Raw genomic sequence first — 12,071 nt, 5'->3', positions numbered from 1 at the left:
CTAAAATCAGTAGAATTTCTGCTCCAGCTTTAGCCGTTTCTGAGCCTTTGTCTGGAAACGAAAGCCTATAAATTTTCGTTTAAAGAGAAATAACTCAAAACCGGAAGTGACTTTTTGAAATTTTAGGCAGCATTCTGGTAGAGTTTATAAACCTCTATAAACTCTGCAAATTTGAGCGAAATCCGTTGAGAAATGAGTGAGATATGAGGCCTCAAAGTTGTGGTCTAGGAAGCAGAAGAAAAAAAAGAATAAGAATCTTTACCAACAGAATCAGTAGAAGGTCTTCCGTTGGAAACGGAAGACCTTAACAAGTGAGTTTCCAACAATACTTACAAATCTTTTTATGGCCTGTAGTTGTTTCCAATCCTCTTAATTTATTCATATAAAAAATTTTCAAATTCAAAACAATTGTTTTCTGGTTATTGTTTTAAATGTATAATTTAAGTAAAAAGGCAAATTCATATTAAATAAACTAGAGGTACGGTGAACAATGAGCTCACTAAATGTTACCCCCGGCCTCCCATATGAATGTAATGGGAGTGTCCATGTTTTGTTGTGGGAAACGCAAAATATGTGTTAGTTCAAAAAGTAAAATAGGAGGTGCACAATGGCAATATGTGATAAAGATTCTGTGAAAGTTTCATCAAATTTCATTCAATGGTATGAGAGGAGTTGCGGATAAGAGATGCTTACCCCCAAAGCGTAATGTAAAAAAAGTTTTGACTTTTAGTCAGTCTATTGGGAGAAGGCAACCATTTTTTTAAAAAATTGCCTTCCATGCTAAATGTTGTGGAATTAATTCTAATTATAAAATTGCTTATCAGCATACTCAGATGATTAGTTATACTATTTTGCTCTTTTAATGGGTATAAATATTTTTAACCATTTGACCTTGACCTTAGACATTGACCCACTTAAAAAACTTGAACCTTGACCACAACTTCTGAAGTTGGACTAGATTTTCATATTTCACAGGTGTTTTCCTTGTGACAAGACCTTTTTTGGGATACCTCGTGGGAGTCGTGGCATAAGCTGCCATGTATGTGGGAATCAGTGACTCAGTGTTTCACAATTAATCTTGTTCTCAGTTTTGTTAAAATGTTTTGTTAAAATATATTCATATTCTAATTATACATGGCATACTGTGTGAAGCCTGCCAGTATAAAATTATAAATTTGTGAGCCAATTGTTGGGGTATATAATAAATCATTATACCACTTCTCCTGCAAAGTGGGGATATAAAAAGTGGAGAAAGTCAGCTTCTTTTCATAATAAAGAAATAAACATGACATTGGAATGTAAGCTCCAAAACAGTGACATTTTTGAAAATACAAGAAATCTATTTAGAATCAATTTAAAATACACATATACACATATTCTCTAGGGAAAACAGATGATCTGCTTAAAGAAAAAATCTGGTAAAATTTGTTCCTTCATATTCTCTCATTTGACGTCAGCTTGGTTTCCTCAAATTCACATTTCTTTATGTCCTTTTGTATAAGTTTGAAAAGTAGCTTGCAGTTTGCTGTGGATTTTAGTAATGGTTTTAAGAAAACCGTCTCTATCCATCTTGCACCAGTGAAAACTTTTACCGGATCTTCTTTTCTTTCTGTTCTTTTTACTACTTTGTATTTTTCATGTAAAAATTACTCTAGTCCAGCGTGAAAAGCCTTTTTTTCCTGGGGGGTGTCCTCTGGTCATTTCTATCTGTTCACATGAAATTAAAAAAAGAAAATACCATAAATTTTTCGTCAGTTTGGATATCAATTTTTAAATTTTAAAAACTGGAATCTTAAAATTTTGCAGTATATAAAACATATATATTTTCAACCTCTAAACATTATGATCTTTATGCATTGTCATGGCAATCATGTATTAAGTCACAATGAATCCATGAAACTTAATACACAATACATCTACCTACGTATCTGGTCTCCTTGCTAGAGGATCTGTAATCCAGAGAATCTTCATTAGGAAAATCCTGCAAGGGCTGCAATGATCGAATAATTTTTTAATTTGAAAGTTTGTGTTAGAATCCTAAACATAATATACATGTATATATATTACATGTACCTGATATTTAAATGTTGTCCTGACAATTTTCTGAATCATGAGGAATGGTTGATAAAGGTTGAATTTAATCTTTTCTGCACATTGCTGGAGAGTAGAAATGAATTTGACAACAATTAATTTTTAAAGTGGTAAATGAAATGTTATTATATCATGAATTAATTGTAATAAAACATACATGTTTAATGGATAGTACATGTAATGTGGTATAATGTATTTTGTTCTTGAATGTGACTATTTTTAATTTAAACATTGTCCTTGACATGCAAAGTATACAGCATCAGAATGATCTCATCTGTACAGATCAATACTGTAGAACTAAAACTATCCATAAATGTGTTTTAGATTGATATGCCTGTAATATATAGCTGAAAAACAGTGATAAGTAAAATAAAATTATCAGACAGAAAGTTGCATCTTAGAAAAGTCAATAAAGAGTGCTCCAAGACAATTAACTAATTCTGAAATACAGATGGAGTTGTCACTTTCTTACACCCTTAGATAGATTTCTTTACCTTCTTCACAATACATTACCTTGCAGAGCAAATAACTTGTATCAAGGTCCAAAAAATGATTTCACATAGTATGACAAAGTGCATGTACTAAGATCTAGAACACTTTCCTTCACTTTATTAACAGCTGTAAAGTCTGCGTGTCTGCAAGTACTGAGCTAATTTTCATAATTTTTAACTTACCTTTTTGTGATAATTCTTTCAAATATTCTACGGTGTTCACTCTTGACATTGCTTAAAATTTCAGCAAATTTAACCCACTAATCATTTATAATTGACTGAATGTCCAAAGTCAAAGGTTTAATATTTCTGTGCTTTGATTTCTACAAGTCCTGTTTGTTAAAATAGAAAGGACACAAACATTAATATCACTTGGAAACATAAATTCATGCAAACAATTTCCTTCAAATATATCGAATTTTATAGAAAAAAAGAGGCCAAGGGCCTGGAATCGCTATTCTAATAAATTGTACAATCTATTACTTCTATTAGAAGCCTTGAACTCTATTAGTATCATGAGACTCAAAATGCATCAAATGACAAAGGTTGATAATATTTAGACAGCTAAGACTGAAAATATTATAATACAATCATAAAATATCATAGGTAGGTCACAGTGACCCACCTTTTAATTGAAATTTTCTGATATGACTCAAGATAAATTAATTGACAAAGTTTGATGATTCTAAGCCAATAAGTACCAGAGATATTTAAAAGTAGGTCATCGTGACCTACTTCTTGGTCGACATTCTCCGATATCCTAAGATGCCTCAACTGACAAATTTTGATGATTCAAAGCCAATAAGTACAAAATATAATTAAATATAGCCAGCAAATGTCAAAAGTAGGTCACAGTGACCTACTTTTTGGTCGAAGTTCTCCAAAAACCCAAGATGCCTAAACTGACAAAGTTTGACGATTCTAATAAGTACCTGAGATATTCAAAAATACTACTTCTTGATCGACATTCTCCATTACCCTAGGATGACTCAACTGACAAAATTTTGATGATTCCTAGCCAATTAAAACCAGATATAATTAATTATAGCCATAAAATGTCAAAAGTAGGTCACGGTGTTCTAATTTTTGATCAACATTCTCAGAAAACCCAAGATACCTTAACTGACAAAGTTTGATTATTCTAAGTCAATAAGTGCCTGAGATACTTAAATGTAGCCATAAAAATGTCGAAAGTAGGTCACCGTGACCTACTTTTTGGTCGACAATCTCCGACCTACTTTTTGGTCGACAATCTCCAAAAACCCAAGATGCATCAACTAACAAAGTTTGATTATTTTACGTCAATAAGTACCAGAGATACTTAAATATAGCTACAAAACCGCAAAAGTAGTTCACAGTGACCTAATTTTTGGTCGTCACTTTCCGAAAACCCAAGATGCATCGACTCACAAAATTTGATGATTCTAAGCCAATAAATACCTAAGATACTTAAATAAAGCCATAAAATGTCGAAAGTAAGTCATCGTGACCTACATTTTGTCGACATTTTCAAAGTCCAAAGATGCATCTACTGATCAAGTTTGATGATCGTAGGTCTGAAGGAAATCAAAATATGCCTTTTAAACAATTTGAAAACAAATGCCTGCAAAATTCAAAAAGAAGGTCACAGTGACCTATTTTTTCATAACCATGTTTTAACGTCCCAAGATGCATCAACTTACAAGGTTTGATGATTCTAAACCCAAGAAGTGTCTCAAATAATGGTATTGAATGTTTTAGAAAGGATTAGTCATAAAATTCAAAAAGTAGGTCACGGTGACCTACATTTAAGTTGACCTTGTTTGAAGACCCAAGATGCATCAACTGACAGAGTTTGATGATCATAGGCCTTAAAGTGTCCAAAATATGCCTTCAAATCAATTTGAAAACAAATGCCCGCAACATTTTAAAAGAGTAGGTCACCGTGACCTACTTTTGAGTTAACATGATGTGAAGTCCTAAGATGCATCAACTTACAAGACTTGATGATTCTAGTCCTTAAAGTAAGCAAAATATAAACGTTTGTATTAATTGTAAATTTAAGTCAACTTTGAAGTGACCTTGAGATCACGCCCTTTGCCCCAGGGTAATTCCCCGTGCAAATTTAAATTTTCGAGATATCCTGATCCTTGTATGAAAGTTTGGTGAAAATCTGCCCGGTGGTTCTGGAGAATAAGATTTTTTGGTAACCAGTGGTTTTGGTTTTGTTTTCCTGATTATCTCCCCTTGTGTAAGGGTCCCAACAATTATTTTAGTACAAATGGTAGCCCTTAGGCCAAGGAAACCCTGAGACAAATTTGACACTGATTGATCAAGGGGTTCTTGAGTTATTCTAAAAAGTTGAGGCACACCAAACAAATGGCCATAGCATCAGCTCTTTGAGCCTTTGGCTGAGAAGAGCTAATAAAATACAGGTACCCAAAAACGGGCACAGATATTTCACATTATTATACTTCTGTTAAAATGCTTCCTATATAAAGTTCAGAAGGTAAAATAACTATCCTTTATAGTCAACGCATAGCAAGGCTTTTCCTCGGGGTATAGTTTTTGCTATCCACCCTCGGAAAATTCTCATGCAATTGTTGACGCCAATTTTGATTTCCAGCGATAAATCTTAAAACTGACGATGTCATAATGACTTCAGTAGCATTGTGACGTCATCAGAATTTCAGATTATTCTTGCAAAATTATCTTACTCCAAAAAAATTCAAACCTCAGAAATTATATTATACATCGATCAGTATAATAAAATGCTTATCCACTGGTTGAGAGTGGGATAGCCCTTTTATCAAACCCTTGCAATTGACAGAAACTATTCCCCTCAGGCAAACCCTCTGGGAAGAGTTCCCTGTCGCAGATTTGATAAAAGAGCTATCCCACTCACATCCAGTGGATAAGTGTATAATATATATGATTCAATTTCAGGTACATGTAGGCCTTAATATGTGCAACTGTGCATCAAAGTTTTCATTCTTTTGTAATTGTTTGTTTTTATTGTCTTATATTTCAATATACAGTCAGCTACCCGGTACATTTGACACCTGTCGGTGAATAGAATTATAAATAAAAAAAATACTTACATCAGCTGTACACGTTGCAGTGAGGATCGGTCGGAGACTACCACATCACTACATGTATCTCTCGATCTCTATTTCAAAGACTTCTTGAAAGGAACAGTTAAAATCCTCTCGGCCTTTGCCCCATACCACCCTGATTTCCTCATATTGTCCTTTCTACGAATGGCTACGTGTAATACTCATTATGTCCAGATCCAACCTTTAGCTGCTTTTGAAGATTTCATTCCGATGGTTTTTACAGATAATAAACTTTCTGATGTAAGATGCTGGCAAAAATCCCTACTATGTTAACTGTTTTTCATCAAATTCTGAATCTCTTGAGGTACAATTTTCCCGAACAAGATGTTTCAAAAAAGAAAAAAAAATTCTTTTTGCATATTTTGTATTCTTCAATGCCGAAGAGCTCCAACAAGGGAAATAACTCGGATAGAGAAAAGGCACATTTAGACCAACTTTATGGTGTAATAAAATGTTTATTTTTCATTTATCCATAAATATTTTAATTGATACACAGGATGAAAAGCCAGGTTTCCCAAATTTGCCTGTGGTTTCCCGTAAGTTTCCCAAGATAAGAAACCATGGAAACTTGCCTCAGTGGTTTCCATATAGATTCCCGACATGGAAGCCATCAATCTGTAGTTTTCCCATGTTTCCAGGTAGGGAAACTTTGAAATTATATCTCATACTAATTTCCAACTACATTTGTACATGTATTTTTTATATTTTCTGAGGTTACCACATTTTTCCCGATTATAGAATTTTTTCAAACGTGAACACATACTGTATCAAAAGAATTAACTGCCCCCCCTCCCCCCTTCAAACAGTTAAAATAACTAAAGTGTGTTTCTGTGTGACAAACTTTTTAATATTTCATGACCGTTAACGCAAATTAATTTTAAATTGGATTTATCACATTAATCTTGTTAAACTCGTATAGAATGCGTGAATTAGAATAGAGAAGACTAAGTGCAGTTATATAGATTTCTAAAATCAGTCATAAGGAGAGAAGTTGCGATTACTGATTAAAAGACAGAATATAGAAGAGTAAGACCTAGTATAGTTACATAAAAATCAATGTAAACTGGTCAGAAAAAAAACATTCATCGAGTGAGGTGGGGGTCTGAGTATTAAAATACTAGTATTTTGCTAATAGTAAATATTGTTTAAGATACTTTTTTGTTGGTTTTTTAAATTTATTTATTATTAATTACTTTATCTATTTATTTTTTTGCTTGGGACCCCCTCCCTCCTAAAAAGCATATTTGAAAACGTTAGTACGGCCTGTGTAACTACGGGCAACTGTCCTCACGTGCCATATCAGGTGGAGACACGTGCTGCGAAGACACCTGGAGACAGGAGACACCTGTCACTGTGTATTTTTTGTATATTCTGTGTGATTTGAGAGGGTTTTCTACCTACAGGGAACATTGGGCTGTTGTCAAGCATGTATACACACAGTCTCCGCAAACTTGTTTAAAATTAAGATCATGATTAGCGTTTTTAATACTATTTAAAAATTATTGTATAATAATCATACGTTATACAAGTGAACATAATTTATTCATAAAATAACCTACATTTATTTTTAAGAAGTTCAATGAAAGAACATACAAACTATTTAGAATTTCGATTTCAAGATTCATTACTGATTTAAAATAAAAATATACTGTTTAAAAATGAAATAATTTTCTATAGGCATAGAATAAAAACACGTATAAATTCTTGTCGTGTATAATTAAATCATTATCACTAAGTAGATCAATGACATTAATACGGTAGTTCATGGTCATGTTGATATTTTGTTTTAAATTTGTAATCCAACTACAAAGACATCTATAAAATAATGTTTAAACAATATCAGAAAAATATTCATATGAAAAAAATGTTGTTTTTTTTTATTTCTTTTGAATTCAAATATGTTCGCAGGTCCCTGTGTAGTAAACGTCTGCACTTTTCGCATGAAACTACATAGGTCCTTAATGCACATGTATATTTAACAAAATCAATTTCCCCTCCAAAGTCCATTGCTCAACATGTAGGTAAAATATTAAAAATTAGCCCTTCTCAGCTACCTTACATTTTCATGTTCATTGCTAAAAGTGGGACTCTTTTTAGATGGCCACCATCTCAATGAAATCTAGTTATGTAATGTTTTTTGTTATCATAAAGCATTAAGCATTAATCAAATTTTAAAGAAACACATTAAATGCTGAAACCAAATGTATCATGGTCATGGAAAACTTTAAGACTGAAAATAGTCAGTGAAATTGGTACATTAAAGAACATTGACTGATCTTTCAGATTTCTGAGTTAATGTATATTCAAGCAGTATAATTCTGACATCATATAATAATTTTGTATGAATATTACAGATCGTAGTTGATGTGAAGAAAATACCAGGAAACTGATGTTGAAAGAAATACTTAATGACGCTTATGAATGGACTTAAATGTGAAAAACTGTTCCATTGTTTATCTAAGATATATGATTTTATTTAGTATTTTAATATCATTTTTATTTTTAAAATGCTGTTTTTGTACATCAAATGAATTATTAAACATTTAACATGGTAATGCTTGTTTCTCTTTATACCTCTTTATACATGTAATTTTTTTTTTTATAGATTTTGAAAAGAAAACACTGTTCACCAAGGAAATTAATATTATTACCAGTAACGTTTACAGAGTGTACATGTATTTGCTTTGAAACTGCTGTTCTCTTTTCACATTCTAGACATTTCGCATTGCTTCCTTAAAGAAAAGTTAAGGAATAAGTTGAAGTTTCCCAGTAATTTCCACCAGGAATGGGAACCAGATAATTCCACAAAGATTCCGTCACACGGAAACTGCTACACTAAAATTCCTTGTAGTTCCTTATAGTTTCCATGTAGTTTCCTGTAAAAGGAAACCTAAAGATTCCATCAAGTTTCCATTCCACGGAAACCACTATGCTCCGATTCCATAGGGTATCCCGAGGCACGGAAGCCAGTGGAATCTTCAGGTTTCCTTACGGTATTCATGTGGTTTCCAAAACATGGAATCCTTAAGATTCCCGACTAGTTTCCCATCCATGGCAACTACTACGCTCCGATTCCATTAGGTATCCCGAGACACTGAAAGCAGTGGAATCTTTAAGATTCCCGTACGGGAAACTTACGGAATCAAGGGAAACCTCGCAATTCCACTGGATTCCGAGCCTCGGGATATATAATGGAATCGGAGCGTAAGGTGTTTCCGTTGCACGGAATCAAGGGGAATAACCCAGTATCCCGCACGGAAACCACAATGAAACATAATGTAATCTTGAGGTTTCCATATGGTGTCCATAAGGTTTCCCACAATGGGAAACTGGTTTTTCAACCAGTGTATATTTTATTATTTTGCAAAATTACATTTCTTGAATCTAAATCTCCCTACTAAGATTTTCACATCACTTGTCGAAGTTTTTAAATACTTAGTCTAACAAGGGAGGTAACTAAGACTAATTATTCACTTTTTTTGCATCGGAAAATTAGAAATTGTAAAAACTTTGTGATATATACTATTTTTTTACATAGTTTTAATTGTCATGAAGCATATAAAAATATGCACAAAAATAGCTTTGCCTAGTATTTTTTTTCTTGACCTTATCGAAAAATAGCAATATCCACAATAATTTACACCTTCTAGCCCCATTTCCATGGCAACCAAGGTAAACTACCATGCTTTCCTTCATATAGTCAATCTTTTCATTCATTGAAGTTTCAGTTAGAAAAAAATTAGCTGAATCCAAGACATCGCGTGGCCACGTCATTTTGATATTTAGATAGAATAGGTATAAAAGTGAAATACATTTTTGAAAATAGGCGATGCATGAGTCTAATTTCAATCTATATTTTATGCATCCAACATTTACTTGAGGAATTGTTAAAGTTTTGAAGTGTTTCGTTTTTGTTCGATTTTCATCCGACTATAAGTTTTCAAAATGTTAAAACATTTGCTATTAAAAGAAATCTGATTTTTTTTTAAATATGCAAGTTTTACTCAAATGTCATTTTTAAATACATTTAAAACTTTAAAGAACGCATGCCTTTTTCATACACATCGAAGCGGTTTGATAATCAAGCCTCATTTCTATCGTTTAATTTATTTATTTCCTGGGCGACAATTGATGGTTGCATCAATGTTTTCTTGCAACATATAGGTATGCCACTGGTCGACGTCTTAGAAAAGTTCTCGCAGAACCTTCTTACTTCAATTTTTTTTAATTAAAACTCAATTTTTATAACATATTAAATTTCAACAATGTTGATGTTTCAACATATTCATACTAGAATTCTAAAGACGTATTGAAACAAAGCAATCTAATTTATTTCTTATTTGAAAAGTAACTAGTCAAAATAATGTATTTCTTTATGATAAGTTATACACATGCATAAATGTTTCTATATTAAAAAATACCAGCACATATCGATTGACGCAAAAACAATTGACTATGACGTAAAAGTCTTTTTGACTACCCAATAACTACGTCATACTTCGCTTACCATTATACAGCTGTTGTCTATTTTAAAGAGCTTCTGAAGATGGATTAAATGGCCTAAAGTCTTATTGAGGTTGTTCATGTTTATAGTACTATATACATGTACATGTATATATATACTCAACAAAAATAGAAACGCATATTGTTTTACTCGTCAAAGAAGTTTTTAAAATGTACATGGAACAACTATTTTTTATATCATTGGATACCTTTGACCTATTTAAAGGACAACATTGGGTTTTAAAACCCAAGTGTTGAATTATCTCCTTCCATTAAACATGTTTATGAAAGTGGTGTTTTTCATGATTTCTTCTAAATCGGATGTCTATTTTCGCTGATATTTTGGATTCAGAGAAACTATTAACACTCCTATCAAACCTATATTTAAGATTTGATTGCAGTGTTGATGCTTCAATGCCAAGCCGAAACAAAGATGAACCCAACCAAGCTAACGATGATACTAAACGGAGCTACGCAACAGGAAGATGCAACTGTATTTGGAATAAATCATTTGGCTTTGCAAGCGTTAAACTAACGTCTGAAGACCATTATCTGACCATCCGCAGGTAACCACGACCAGACAGGACCGTCAGACCCCCCCCCTTCAGCACCTCATGCTTTTTAGAACTTGCTGTAAAAACTGCTGCTACAATTGCTGGATGAAAAAATCAGCATAAAAGTGCATAAATTGTTCGCAAGAGACTGAAAAGAGATATGGTATTCCTCCACGCTATTCGTACATTGGAAACCCAATAGAATTGAGACGTCGCACAGTACAAATTGTTATTCCCCTTGAATTGGGGGGCAATGAAAATGACATCAACTTGACTTTTCAAGTTGCAAAATAGGACATGTTTGATTTTTATCACAACACACTCTAAAATCGCCTAAACTAAATAAGGTTTAAACTGAAAACTTAGATTTTCATATTATTCAGAATATGCATTTCTTTTTTTGTTGAGTATATATATATATATATATATATATATATATATATATATATATATATATATACATTCACTTCGTACGTCACCAGAAGCGAAAAATACTGTAAAATCACATATTTTCGTGTGATAAAATTTTCGTGGTTTGAGAAAAAATTCTTCGTTCGTGGGGATTTGAATTCGTGGATGAAGCTTTTTTGAGTAGTTATGTATTAAACATTTAACATTTCGTGGTGGACATGAATTCATGGGACTCTTCATACCTCGAAAACAACGAAATTTTGTGATTTCACAGTACCCAGCGTTTCTCTTCAAACTATATTTTGATGAAAATCTTGTTTTCTATACGTAGTAATTAATTTGAACATTGTTTCTGTTGATATTAACACAAAAGTGCATTTTCTAGTCTAATATAAAACCACTAAACAAGACATGTACCACGCCAGTGTTATCTATAACAAGATATTTAAGACACCTTCTCCTCTAGTTTAATTGCTCATACCTTTTCTTAAATTTTTAACCATAAAGAATTGTTTTGAAAGATTTCAAAAAGTATTGAATTTAATTTTTAGAAAGGCATCAGCAATATAATACACTTATTGCTGTTTTCTGAGGTCATTACAATGATTTAGCCATCTGAGGGGTGCAGTATTGTACTTCGAAGATGGCTACATCATTGTATTGACCATAAAAAACCCAGCAATAATTGTTTTATCATATGTTTCACTGATAATATGATAGAGCCTATTACTTGTTTGCATTTAATTTAGTCCTAACCAAATACAAACGAGAAGCAGAATTCAAATGTAAATAAGCCTCACTAGTCGTATCAATTTGAAGTTTTTAATCAATTTTTGTTGCCATGAAAAAAATATAATGTCAGTCTTTTTTATTGGATAGATTTTGAAAGGAAGGAGTATTATCAGGGAAATCTGACTGCCAAAAAG

The 12,071-nt window shown here is 32.5% G+C and overlaps 1 protein-coding gene across 1 annotated transcript in view; it reads right to left on the bottom strand.

Moving 5' to 3' along the window:
* The window catches only part of LOC134262106 (putative ankyrin repeat protein RF_0381), a 42,352-nt gene that overhangs the window by 17,176 nt on the left and 13,105 nt on the right, over positions 1-12,071 (bottom strand). The window lies entirely within an intron of this gene.

The sequence above is a fragment of the Saccostrea cucullata genome, unplaced genomic scaffold, assembly GCF_032062105.1.
Source record: "Saccostrea cucullata isolate Sc308-1 unplaced genomic scaffold, CSIRO_AGI_Scuc_v1 ctg3629, whole genome shotgun sequence".
In the NCBI taxonomy this organism is placed as follows: Eukaryota; Metazoa; Mollusca; class Bivalvia; order Ostreida; family Ostreidae; genus Saccostrea; species Saccostrea cuccullata.
Note: the sequence above shows the minus strand (reverse complement) of the source record. Positions and strands in the feature narration are given on the sequence as shown.